Raw genomic sequence first — 13,134 nt, forward strand, 5'->3', positions numbered from 1 at the left:
AGCAATCCCCCATGACTCATTTGTTTTTTAACTGGACATTTGTGTCTATCACCTTCACCAACTTTGCCCACTCGTTTTTAAGGGATTCCAACATCTTATTTGGAGAAAAAGCAACATAATATCAGAAAAGAGAGATTAATTTAAAAAAACTAAATTACTATAAAGAACAAAACACCACTAAATGGGGGCACAATTTATTTCACTATTTGTTTAAAATTTTTCTTGAGAGTTTTGAGATGACTGACAAAAATGCATACTATTTTACACTGTGTATTTCTTTATACCTTATATGCATTATATGTAGTATATATTATATAGTTTAGTGTATTATATATAGTATAGAGCAGATTAGATAAAGCAATTAAGGCAAAATCAAATAATACAATGAAGCTGAAGCGAAGTGAGTGGGCAGGATGGTATGAGCAGAACTATGCTGTGTACAGCGGGTCACAGATCAGTTCTTGGATTCTCAGACGTCAGTTCAGGATAATTACATGATTGGTTATAAGATTCAAGGTAGCCATAAAGGTAAAGCCCATAAATTCCTCCAAAACAACAGCAACAAAAAAACCAGTCACAGATTTTTCTCGTCGATCTCCCTGAAATATTGCAACAATCATCTCCCGTTAGGTAATGGTGTTTTCACAAACAAGACTCGACAAGTTTGGGGAGAGTTCATACTGAATTGTGAGTGGTACACACACACCACGTAGTATCTCTAAAATAAACAGGTTGCCCCGATGATATCTTTCCTTCAGTTTTGGCTTTGACTGACACACAGCTACGTCGGCTTAGAGAATGAGGGTCACACCTTGACAAGTGTTTAAGGGCGTCAATCTCCAAGACATTGTGAGGATATGCTTGAGGCCAGAAGAACCAAACATGTTAATACCCTAAAAGGGTTCTAAAGCCCTGGTTTTGGGGTGTGTACATTATCTTTGCACTTAGTCTATGTTAGTTGTAACTTGCAGTATGCTGAAGCTGTGGGTCTCTGGAATTTTCTCCCAAGACAGGAAGAAACATCTGATTCCTATGTTTATGGCATAATCACACTTTTTTTTTTTTTTGCCTAACTTTGAAATTAAAGCAATTTTAAAAGATGAGTTAGCCTTATAAGCACATAGGCTGCTAAAAGAAAAATGTACGAACAACACAGAGAACCTTCTTGTTATGTCTCAAGAAAATCAAGAAAAAGTGTTTGTGTGATTTGAGTGTCATATTCTTGAAAGTTCTAACACACACACATGGAGTCCCTGTCTGGAGTTTCTCCCCAAAGAAGAGCTGGTTGTGACAATAGGTGCTGGCGATCTCCTGGTCCAGTCAGAGCTCTAGGACCAAACCCAGGATTTCTAGAAGTGGGTTCCAACACCACTCAATTCTGAAGTTCCTGGGACAAGTGGAGACTCCAGGGCATGCAGCTGGAATGGCCCCATCTCTTGTAGTCTCCACAAACATGAACGAGGGAGGGTAAGCGGCCAGCACGTGGACCACTGGCCCACGTTACAAAGTCTCTGGTAGAGAAAATGGTGTTGGAATTCTCCCAGGGTTTATGAGTCGGCTCCTTTGAATGTCAGCCACTCCAATACAGCTTCTCTGTTTTATTTTTGTAGAGCAAGCTCTGTTTACATGCCTTAACCTCATGAGGGTAAGAGTTCTTATTTAATAATTATTGAAAACTGGGAGATACTTGGCCCTGCAATATGGTATCAAGCCAATGTGACAAGTAATAAGAATGTTAACTTTAAAAGTTTTCTGATCTGAGCCAAGATATCTTTGATGGTAAAATAACTAACTATTATCCACGCTAACAGAGCATGAGTATTTACTGTAATTAAAAATATTTTTCCCTCTGGATATGAAGTTAACCTTCTCTTCTTTAAAATATGGACTTAAAGAAATAGCATTGTGTAGTGGGAAGAAATTAGACTTAAAAATCAGATTTAACTAGATTTGAAATTCACCGTCTAAAACTTTTATGACCCTGGTCAAATTGCTTAATCTTCCTGGGACTTGGTTTATCCATAAAGAGTATAAAAGCAACAATCTCCAACTCATAGAATCATTGGAAAGAATAAATAAGATATATAATATACATAATGTTACATCGGAGATAATAAATGATAGCTAATATTATTTTAACTGTTTTCCTTCAATAATTTGGATGCAATTATGCTAGACGATCCAGTCTATTTTACCTAATTTGCTTTCCATAAGAAATACTTTGTGACATAAATGACTAAGAATAGAGATACCCTGTTACAGAACAGACTAAGTAGCAGAATTGATATTGGTGTCATGGTGCTTTAATTAGACATTAGGGAGTGACTAAGGTTCTGAATAAGTCAAATCAATAACAGTTGCTAGAAATTAGAAGGTATATTCTTTTCCATGGAGAATAGCTGTGCTTCTGAGTGCTGTGCTTATCTGACATTTAAAATATATTTTTAAATCTAATCGTGGTTTAAATGTGTCAGAGGAACTGGTGAGTTAAAACCCAGCTGTGCTCACATCTGGAGTGGAGCCAATACTCCCTTCAAATCTATCCATTGATGAAATTGCATTATTTTTCTGCTGAGTTTTTCTAATCGGATCAGGCCTGGAAAATTTGCAAAAGTGTAAAGGAACCCTGACTGAAGAGGCCACAGTCTTCCAATAGGGCAGTTATGTTTAAATAAATCATGTCCACATTGTGAAGAAAAATCTGAGTTCAGTTCAAGGTTGTTACATTCTAATAGAATGTGGGATACATTTCTTAGCTGATATGGTGGCCTGTTCATGATATCATACCAAGAAAGTGACATTCCTGCAAGTTTTTAATGATAATAATTTTCCAAGAATTTAGCACAAAGAATAACAACACTTATTAAGTACTTGGTCCTCTCATTTTCTAAAGCACAAAGTATTATCTCATTTAATCCTTATTATCTCATTTAATCCTTATTACAGAGTCAGTCCTCTGTCACTGACTCTATTATTATCTGCATTTTACAAACAAGGAAACTGAAGTAGAGATTTTCATTAACTTGTCTAAGGTACGGAGTTATGAGTAGCTGAGCTGGGTTTTAATTGGGGCCCCAGGGACCCTGCTTTCAACACTATACTAACCTGCCCTATGGAGAAGTAAGCATCTGGGAAGTTTTCTCCCAAGAGTCAGACTACATCCAGGAAGTTTGCCCAGGGATGTAATGAGAACCAGGGAAGGTCCAAGGTCCATCACCACAACCAATAACCCTGAGACTCTTAACGCGGTACATGCTCAAGCATGATCCTTCATCTGCTGCTCTGGGCAAACCAGCTGGCCATAAATTCCCACCTCTGTGTATTAGGTGACCTCTCCCTTTGCAGCAAAGTTGAGCCTTATGCACCAGACCTGTCCTCATGGAGCCTCTGCCGATTTATGTGGGAATGTGCCCTGAGAAGAATGAGATCCGGCTTCAGAACCCTTGGAGCTCTGGCACCGTTACAAACCATTCTTCCAGTTCTTTCCCTGGGCCTGAGCCAGGTCTTTCTCAGACCTAGAACTCTCACAGATCTCAGAGATAACAAAGCTGTGCGTGTGTGTGTGTGCGTGGGGGGGGGGGGAGGTCATTTTTATAATCACTATAATGATATACCTAGGCAAAATGTCTTGAAAAGTTCAGAGTCTGGCATAGCCCCATGCAGTATCCTTGCAACTGGAAACTGATCCTTCGAAGATCCAGAAAGAATAGAGGAGAATAAGCAGTTGCAGCCAAGGTTTTCTCGAGAAAGGTAGAAGAGTTTTGTATATCTCTCTCCCTCCCTTCCTCTCTCCCTCTCCATCTCTACACACACACACACACACACACACACACACACACACACACACACACACCCCAAACTCTCAGAGGTTGTTGTCTAGTCTGCAGGGGATGTTTAAGATTAGCTTCGGTTTGCATTCTTCAGTTCTAATCTTTACCAACAATGCAGAATCCCCAAGGAATGCCAGATAAAATAAGCTGTCTTTGCATTAGGTTCACTTTTTGTTTGGGATCTATCTAGGCAATTGTTTACTTTCTTTCTGCGTAATCAGTGATGTTTAGACCTGAGTGTATCTTTTCAGTGTTGTTTATTTGGTTTTATCACTGATGAGTGTCCTGATAATTCATCAAAAAGGGAGTTGGAACCTACTGAATCTTCTCAGTTCCAGCATTTATCCGTGGTATAATTATAATGAGCCTGAAAGTCAATCTGTATGCGATCTAACATGTATTTGGCTCTGAATCTTTACGTCCTGATAGAAGATGAATGGGCCCTGACCCTTCCTGTCAGTAACTCGCCATTAAGACTCACGAGCGACCTGCTTCGAAGTCAATTCCCTCTTGGGATGCGTCCTTCCTTCTTGGCCTGTCATCCCTGCTTTCCTCTCGGGCCTTTTTCTCTCCCGTTTCTGCTCTTTGCTCGCCTTTTTGTCCATTCCCCTCTTTCATCAGTCATTTTGCTGTGCCTCCTCCTTCGGTCAGATTCTGCCCTTTCTCTCACTGGCTTTCACTTTCTACCCTTTGGCTTGTCTCTCCTGTTATTTTCCTTCTGCTACTCTGCTTTTCCTTAAAGTAGATCCTTTCCCAAGCATCCAAGTCAAAAGCATTCTCCTTCCCCAATCCCAATTTGTCCTCAGAAATCATTGGTTCTCAACTATCGAGGAAGGGCGGCAGCCTGTCACCCAGCAGAAATTTGGCAATGGCCAGAGACATCTTAGTTGTCCTACTGTGGGGGGTGGGTGTTACTAGCACCTGGCAGGGAGAGGCTAGGATGCTGCTCAGCCTCCTATGACGTATGGGGCAGCCCCCTGCCCACATCTCACGACAAAGAATTGTCAGGCTGGGGATGTTAATCTGCTGAGGCCGCGATATCCTGCCCTCAACAGACATCTATCCATCTCTCTGCTCTAATTTTTTTTTCTCCTGTTTTGTGATCCCAGTGGCTTCGTCCCTTCCCTCCCCAAGCCTCGCTTTTAGTTTATCTCCCATCTTCTCCTTATCTTATCACTTCTTCCTGGCCAGGGCATTCATCCCCCTGGCTGAGTCTCCTGTATACTTTCAAACTTGATTGGATCTCACCTTCTAGACTCTCTCCTGCCTTGGGGTTCCCACCTTAATTCAAACAGTTACCTTCCCTCTCTCCACCGTTCTGCAGTGACCGGAGGAGCTGTGAAAATATTTTTCTTAAAATTCCGTTTATTTTTTCAAGTTTTCGCCAATCCAACGCAGCCTTTAGGTTTCTAGTTTCAAAGTCTGTCGTGCAGGTCACATGTGCCTGAAGGTGCATCCACCGCGGGCCCTGTGTTCTGAGCATGCGCGCTGCTGCTTGCCACGCCTGCTTCCGCTCACCTGCTGCTGGCCACGGAGGCTGCTCCTGTCCTGTCTTTGTTACGAGTTGATACATATGTTACCTGCACTGGCGTGGCATAGCTGTACCTGTCCTCTTTCCACTGTGAAGAGAGGGGAGAAATACTTTCCCCTACCTACTTTTGTTCCTTGAAAAGAAAAAAAAAACCAGTCCAATGAGTGTTTGCTGTGTGGCAGGCAGTGCCGGGTGTGTTAGTAATGAAAGTAAATAAGAAAACAGCCAAGCGTGCCAGCTCTGACGGAGACAAGCGAGACGACTAACCACAGCCACGCTCGAGCCGTACCAGACGCCTGCAGGCAAGAGGTAAGGGGCGTTAGGAGCAGGAAGGAAAAAGTGCCTTGTATTAGTTTCCCATGAGTGTCATAAGAAGTTACCACAACTTAGTGGCTTAAAACAACCCGAGTTTCTTATCTCGCAGTTCTAGAAGTCAGAAGTGCAGAATCAGTCTCGCTGGGCTGACATCAAGGAGTCAGCAAGGCTTCATTCCCTCTGCAGGACCTGGGAGCCAGTTTGGGGTGGGGAGGAAAGAAATGGAGAGCTTACTCATTTTTTTGTTTGATTTTTAACGACTCTAGCGTAGAGCTCATTGGTGAAATATTTGCGGGCGATGAACGCTGAATGAGGGAGTGCGTGACTGAAGGAAGCGGGCAACCCTTCACGAAGGGGGGACGGCGAGGCACGGCCCGAGGAGGAATCGGAGGACGCCGATCACCAGTTTATCTTCAGCCGTCCTGGTAGCTAAAATCCCTCGTTCGGAGATGAGTGGGCTGTGCAGCGCGGCCATCCCGTCGGACGCACAGCTGAGTGGAATGGCTGCAGGAATCCGGGCATGCCTCCCCGAGTAGCAGCACTGCCGCCCAGCATTCTGGAAAAGACCACCGTAACTGGAGATTCCTGTGTTTGACCCCAGAGCGAGCGCAAAGCATCCGTGACTCTTTAAGGAGCTCCCCGTGCCACCTGTGACAGCTCCGTGGCCCTGTGTTTATTTATTTCTCACTCCTTGCAAAAACACTACCGCCGCTCAGTCGAGTCTCAAAGAGAGAGGTCAGGAGGCAAGTGGTTTAAACTACCTACGCGCATCGGCCCTTACTACCAAAATGATCTTCTTTCCTCTCGAGGCTAAACTTGTTCCCCACACTGGGAGCAATTAATAAATCAAAGCAGGCTGAGCTGTGCCATTGCCATAGAAAACTCTCCCCGTCGACAAGCATTAAGAAGTCACCTCATCTCTGGAAATCGAGACATGTTTTGAAAAGTGTGAAAGTCAATGATAGGACGCTTTCCCGACATCATCGTATTTGCAGCCAACGGTAACTATTTTGAGGCTGGCATTATTTTTCTTCTGGCCTGAATTCCCTGAAATACAAGGTCAAGGTTAAAAAAAAAAAAAAAAAAACTTAGAGAAGCACCTTAGGGGATTGAAGGAACACAGTAAGATTTCGCGTAAGCCTTCAAAGTGCTGTCATTCCTGCGGCAGGGACTTTGGTACAGCAAACTTATGGTTAAGGACGAGATTCCACTACCCACCCCCTCCCCCGTGCTGAGATCAAACTGAGACCAAAACACATTTGAAACTCCTTTCCCTAAGCATTATCATCACTTACGTTTTCCCATGAGAAGGGCCTTTTCTCTGTGGCTTTGTGGGTGTCCTTGAAAGGACCATAATCCTGTTTGTGATACTACTATCTGTTGCCAGACTGGGATTACGTGCACGTTCTTCACAGCTCCATGCCGTTAATGTGCTCCTGGTGAGAACACAGCCTCCCGGTGCCCCTGTCAAGGTTGAGCTTTTGCCCTGTCATGCCTAAATGACAATTGTGACAATGCTTTATCAACTGTTCACTGCATCCCAAGAAATGTCCTAAGTGCTTTCGTGATGGGACGTCATCCAGTCCTTACAACAAGCCCACCAGATAAACGTTATTATCCCCATTTTATAGATGAGGAAAACTGAGGCACGGAAAGGTCAACCACTCGTCTAAGGTCACCTGGCTAGTAAGCCGTGGGGCCTGGAATCAGACGCAGGCTGTCTGGTCTGGGAGCACACAACGCTTAGTCACTGTTCCATCTGGCTCTGGCTCTAGACAACAAGACTATCTTACATAAGGAATCACTGTCCAAGCCATCGTCCCCGCCCGGCCCCAACAAAAACCTCATTTGGATCTGTCTCCATTGTCTCCTGACAAGTCTCATCTCCACTGATACCCTCAGTGACCTGAGCCACCAGGCCAGGCAGCCTGGGCTTTGCCTGCTAACAAGGTCCGGGGGTCCCTTGGTGAAAGACAAAGTGGATCCCAAGTTCATCCCACACAGGGTCCTGCACCGAGTCCTTGCCATTCACGATTAATTGGCCAAGTTGAGTGATTCATGGCACCAAGTTCTTAGAACCGTTCCCGCGTGAGCCGGACAGCTCTGTAGCCATCGGCTGCGTGCGTAATTCCAGGCAGCCATCAGCAAATTCGCAGAGTCAAGAGGGACCTTGGTGAGCAAATGAAAATGGATGACTGCGAACGTTATCGCCACCAGAAAAGCTACTTCAAGCACGTGTGGCGGTGAGGGACATACATGCAGACAAAAGGAGAACATATTACTACAGTATTTACAAGAAAAACCTCAGAGTCACTTTGGATTTGTCTAGGGCCTGAATCCCAAGTTTAGGATTTAAGACAAGGAAGCTTGTACCTATTTTATTAAGGCCTTATGCATAAAATGTTTCTAATAATGGATCGTTGAAGAAAGAGGAAATAAGACGTGTTTCGTGCATCATTGCATTCTTCATGTAGGATGTACATCTCTTATTCGTGAAGTGACTCCGCCATGGTCGAAGGAAGACATCAGATGATCTTCATTGCGCATGTCAGTTATGATGCCATTTGCAAAGTTTCACCATTGTCATCATCATCATTGTAGTGAGGAAGACCAGCTACTCTGGGTATGAAAGCTGAGAGGTGGTGGCCGGTGTCCAGATCTGCCGGTCTCACCCCGACCACATCCACCTCCCCCTCAGCTGGGCTGGAGGCTAGAGGACAGCTTGGATGCCTTGCTTGGTCCTCTGTTATTTGATTTTTCTTGTTCTTTTACATTGACTTAGCTTCTGAGGGTTTCCAGCTAAGGCTGGCTTTCCTGAGGAAAAAAAAAACACAAGCAGCAGAGGAATGATTGGGTGTGTGCGCGCCCTAACACAAAGGACTTCGCGGAACCCCAGGTAAGCTTGGTGGGAAGCTGAACCCACCCCAGCAGGGGCTGAGAGCTGGCTCACTGGGCGTGCAGGCAGGGGGCTGAAGCAGAGGCACCTGCCCGTGAGGGCCCTGGACTCTGTCTGCAGCCCATGTTAAGGATGAGACCCAGGCTTAGGGCTCCATTTCCCTCTCCACAAATCTGAGTCAACACTCATGGCCCAGTTACTATTATTTACGTAATTAACAGACAATGAATGTTTCTAGACCTCTAGGTTCCGTGCTTAGCCACCTCACCAGACCCTCACAGTCTGGGGAAGGAAAAGGAAGTATAATTAAAATTCCATCAGAAGTTTTCCCTGTAGGCACAGTTCTGCTAGGAGGCCGAGTGGGAGAGGTCGGGAGCCACAGTTTAACGAGGTGTTGTAATTGTTGGAGGTGGCCTGGTCCCTGATGGCAAGGGTCTGCAGAGAGCACAGGCATGGGGTGGGGAAGGTGACATCTGTGTGCTTCGCACTGAATACCACCCCTTGCAGGCAGCATCACTGCTTTGGGAGGCTATGGCCTCACTTTCAAGCATCGAAGTAATACAAACATTTTATGAGTATCAGAAAGAAATAACACCTTCCTCCATTCTCTGTGACCAACACACCATTGAGACTGAATACAAACGGCGTTGTCATTTCCCCCCATAAAACATTAGGGGAACGTCTTATAAACCGGTTTAACGGAAGCTATTCTTCCCTGTCTCCTGCATTCCCCATCAAGGAGTGTTATCCAAAGTTTTCTAACACCTCATGCAATTCATTCATGAGAGTCAGCTGTTGGGTTACTTTGTTTGGGTTTATTTTGCTTTGGGGGGAAGTGTTTCTGTACATAAATGACACATTTTAGGAAGGAAAAAAAAAATCAGGGCGAAACGGTGGTTCTCCCAGCAGCTCACTGCTGCTGCAGAGTTAAATCACAGCGCTCTAACCTCAAAAGGCATGTTTTGGCACGTAGCACAGCTGGCCAAGGTTGTTTCTACTTACTCATCTTCCTCCAGGCTCCCAAAATGTTTTCCTGGAATATGCTCATGGCGGGGGGTAGGGGTGGGGTGTTATTTATAACCTCACATAATCTTCATTCTCATACCGACCGCATCCAGGGGTTGCTTTCCACGGGAAAACTAACAGCTCATGTGAGTCCGGAGGAATGTGAGGGAGGTGTTTGGATCTCCTGACATCTCCAACCTGCATCCAATTTAGGAGAGTCTTGGCCTCCTGAGGAGGGCTGAGAAGTGATGGCCCCTCACACAGACTTGTCTGAGCCCCAGCTTCAGTGCGTGCCTGACCTCCGGCGGGGACATCATGAGCAATCGATGACAGTGGCAGTGACGAGGACGCTGGTTCTGATCCGATGCAGTTCTGCTTGTTTGCTCTTTGAGCCCTGACTTGACGGCTCGCACAACTAAGCTCACCCTTGAAACAATGAGAAATTCTGGAATGAGCACCGGCTGGAAACATGGCCACAGGATGTCTTCAGAAGAGTGGGATAGACAAGTTAAGGATGCTGTTTAGAGGAGAGAGGATAAAGCAGACTTAGGAAGAGGACAGATTTTGGGATTACCTCCATGGGTTCATATCTAGGATGCACCCGACTAGCTTGGGGCTATAGTCAAGTTACTTAACCTTTTTAATCCTCAGTTTCCTCATCTTTAAAATGGAGATGATAATTCCTATTATATAAAGTTACTGTGAAGTTAGATAATTCAAGAAAGTCCCACACAAGACAGAGCATGGGACATATAAAATACGCTCAGGAAATGCACCGCAGGCATGCCCCTGTGAGTGTGCACTTAGTGACTCCAGAAATCATAAACACACACCCTAATTTTATCCAACACTTAGGATTATAAGAGTGTCACTTAGCTCTTTGCCTCAGATTGTCCTTCTATAACCTGATGTGCCTATCTCAAGGACAGGGGCAAGTAAATAACCTTTAGATCGTGCTTTAAATTCTGAAAGGCATATCATCAATACAAAATGTCATTCTGCAATCCTTCGCCAGTTCCGATGTCAGGAGAAATTATCTTAACCTTGGTAAGTGTCTTTGTTGAACTTGTTCTAGGAATATACTATAACTCATTCCATCAGCGAGCTTATTTTACATACTATATATTTTTCATACCACCATGGGTATTCTATAAGCACAGTTGGTTGAATAAAGCATGCACGATTTGGCTACAGATAATGCCTGTGTAATTTATTACATGACAACGTATTAATCAATGAGCTTTAGGGTTTAAATGACTACTTTCTGAAAGATCCGAGTGGCCAGTAATTACTTATCAAGAATGATGAGGAGAGCGAGTATAAGGAAATTCACATTGCAATATTCTCTTTGGTGATTCAGGACATTGCCAGTTGGCCTGGAGCTAGAATATACTGGGGCAGACTTTTCTAATCAAGGCTCATTCTGGGAAATATCCTCTCCTTTGGCTCATCTACAACTGAGATGGACTCAATTAGCCAAATCATGGGTTAGGAGCCAGAAAAATTTGAGGAGCCAAAAAATGTGTCCTCTCCAGCCATATCATCCTCGATCATGCAGTACTGTTACCCTGGATCACATCACTCATGCTGAAATTCAGAGGAATCTGGGAAATTCCCAGAAAACAGTAGTTAACTCAGGAGATTCCCTTACTAGCGTTGTGACCGTCACACATAGAGATGCTGTGCTCCCAGAATGCTCACATGATACTTTTGAAGTTTGGAATTTAAACAGAATATGGGTTGGTAAGTGACCAAAGGGAAACTTTCCATTATTCTATTAATTAGAGCCATCCACAATTGCAGAAACATGTTTCATTACTTATTCACATTTTCCAGCTAAGCAATAGGAACAAACACTCATCTGAAGTATTTCAGTTACTCGGGGCTTTAACTTTTCATTTCCTGGTGTTCTGGATTGAATTGTATCCTTCAAAAAGATGCGGAGAATACCTAACCCCAGGACCTCAGAACGTAACCTTATTTGCAAATAGGGTTTTTTGCAGATGTCATTGGCTAAGATGAAGTCATACTGGAGTAGGATGGGACCCTAATACGATATAACTGACGTCCTTATAAAGAGGAGGCAAGACATACAAGGAGAGATGGCCATGTGACATGTGACAGAGACAGAAACTGTAGTGACGTATCTACAAGCCAAGGAATGCCAAGGAGTGCTGGAAAACACCGAAAGCCAGAAGAGACAGGAAGATCCTACAGATTTCAGGGGGAACACGGTTCTGCTGACACCTTGAATTTGAACTTCTGTCCCCCAGAACTGCCAGACAATTCATTTCTGTTGTTTTAAGCCACCAGTTTGTGGTGCTTTTTTAAGGCAGTGCTAGGAGACTAGTATCCCTGGTTTGTACATTCTTTTGACTCTGGTCAATGTCAATTTGTAGTATATAAAGGGATATTTAAGTTAAATAGTCAGAACTTAATCCTTAACCATTTGCATCTGCTAATACTTCAAGCCTAATCGATAAATATACATTGCCACACTCTCCGTGCTCCAGCAGAGGGCTACACATGGCTCCATAGAACGCTACGTGCAGTCCTAAGAGTCCTTACAATGCAAAAGCAATTGACATTGTAAACTGTCAAAATTCTGTGATTTAAAGCCTTAATATGTCTGTCTGGTTATATAACCACCAAATGAAATATTTATAAAACTATCCGTCTTTAGAAGAAAGCCACTAGAAAGTATCTCCAGAAAAGTATATTTTACTATTAGTTCCAAGATAATAAATAAGCCAGGTATGAAGTTTTAAGGAATTATTGGGACTTTTGTTGCCACTTTCGTTGATGAATTTTGGCTCCCATACTGATTAACCTTGCTAGAAGGTTATTTTAATCAATATGTCTACTAGTGATTGTTGTATAAAACCAGAATTTGATCAATATCTAGGATGCATTCACTTTGCCTTTAGCTGTTGTTTAGAGATAATGCTTTATAAATAGTGCCAAAAGCACTATCTTAAGAGGAGTGACAGATGAAGGTAAAAATAATTTCAATAAGTGATTGGATGGAGGTAGGACCTCTACGTGCTGGAATATTTGACTGCTATTAATATTTTGTTTGCAAAGCGTATTTAATGACATGGGAAATGCTTAATATATATACTTTGGTGAGAAAAATCATATGAGAAATTCATAGATAATGTGATAGCAATTAAGTAAAACAAAATCCATGCATAGAAAAACATCAACAGAGACAACTGTTGCATAGTGGTTTTTTAAAATATAAATCCAAGTCTATCCCACAGTAAAGAGCAAGACCCACAGCCCAAAGCAGAACCACCCAGCTGAGCCCAACCTCAATTAGCCATTTAATGAACCTATAGGTCCAAGAGCCCAGAGTAAATGTCTACTGATGAAAGCTCTTGAGTTTGGGGTGGTTTGTTATGCAGAAAAGACCAATCGTTAAAGTCTCACTGACAAAGACACAATATTGGACTACATGAACAATGGCTCAAAATGAGGATTGATAAAACATGAAGTACAACATCAAACCCAATATGATCAAAGATCCTTACATTGTTGTTTAAAAATATAAAATA

General features: G+C 43.3%; 1 long non-coding RNA gene across 1 annotated transcript; it reads left to right on the forward strand.

Annotated features, from left to right (window-relative positions):
* Positions 1 to 5,371: 5,371 nt before the first annotated feature.
* Positions 5,372 to 12,466, forward strand: LOC118610053. Its single transcript, XR_004953756.1, has 3 exons — positions 5,372 to 5,670; positions 5,943 to 8,572; positions 9,691 to 12,466. It is a non-coding gene; the product is annotated as an uncharacterized LOC118610053 (long non-coding RNA).
* Positions 12,467 to 13,134: the final 668 nt, after the last annotated feature.

The sequence above is a fragment of the Rousettus aegyptiacus genome, unplaced genomic scaffold (genome assembly GCF_014176215.1).
Source record: "Rousettus aegyptiacus isolate mRouAeg1 unplaced genomic scaffold, mRouAeg1.p scaffold_m13_p_12, whole genome shotgun sequence".
Classification (NCBI taxonomy): domain Eukaryota; kingdom Metazoa; phylum Chordata; class Mammalia; order Chiroptera; family Pteropodidae; genus Rousettus; species Rousettus aegyptiacus.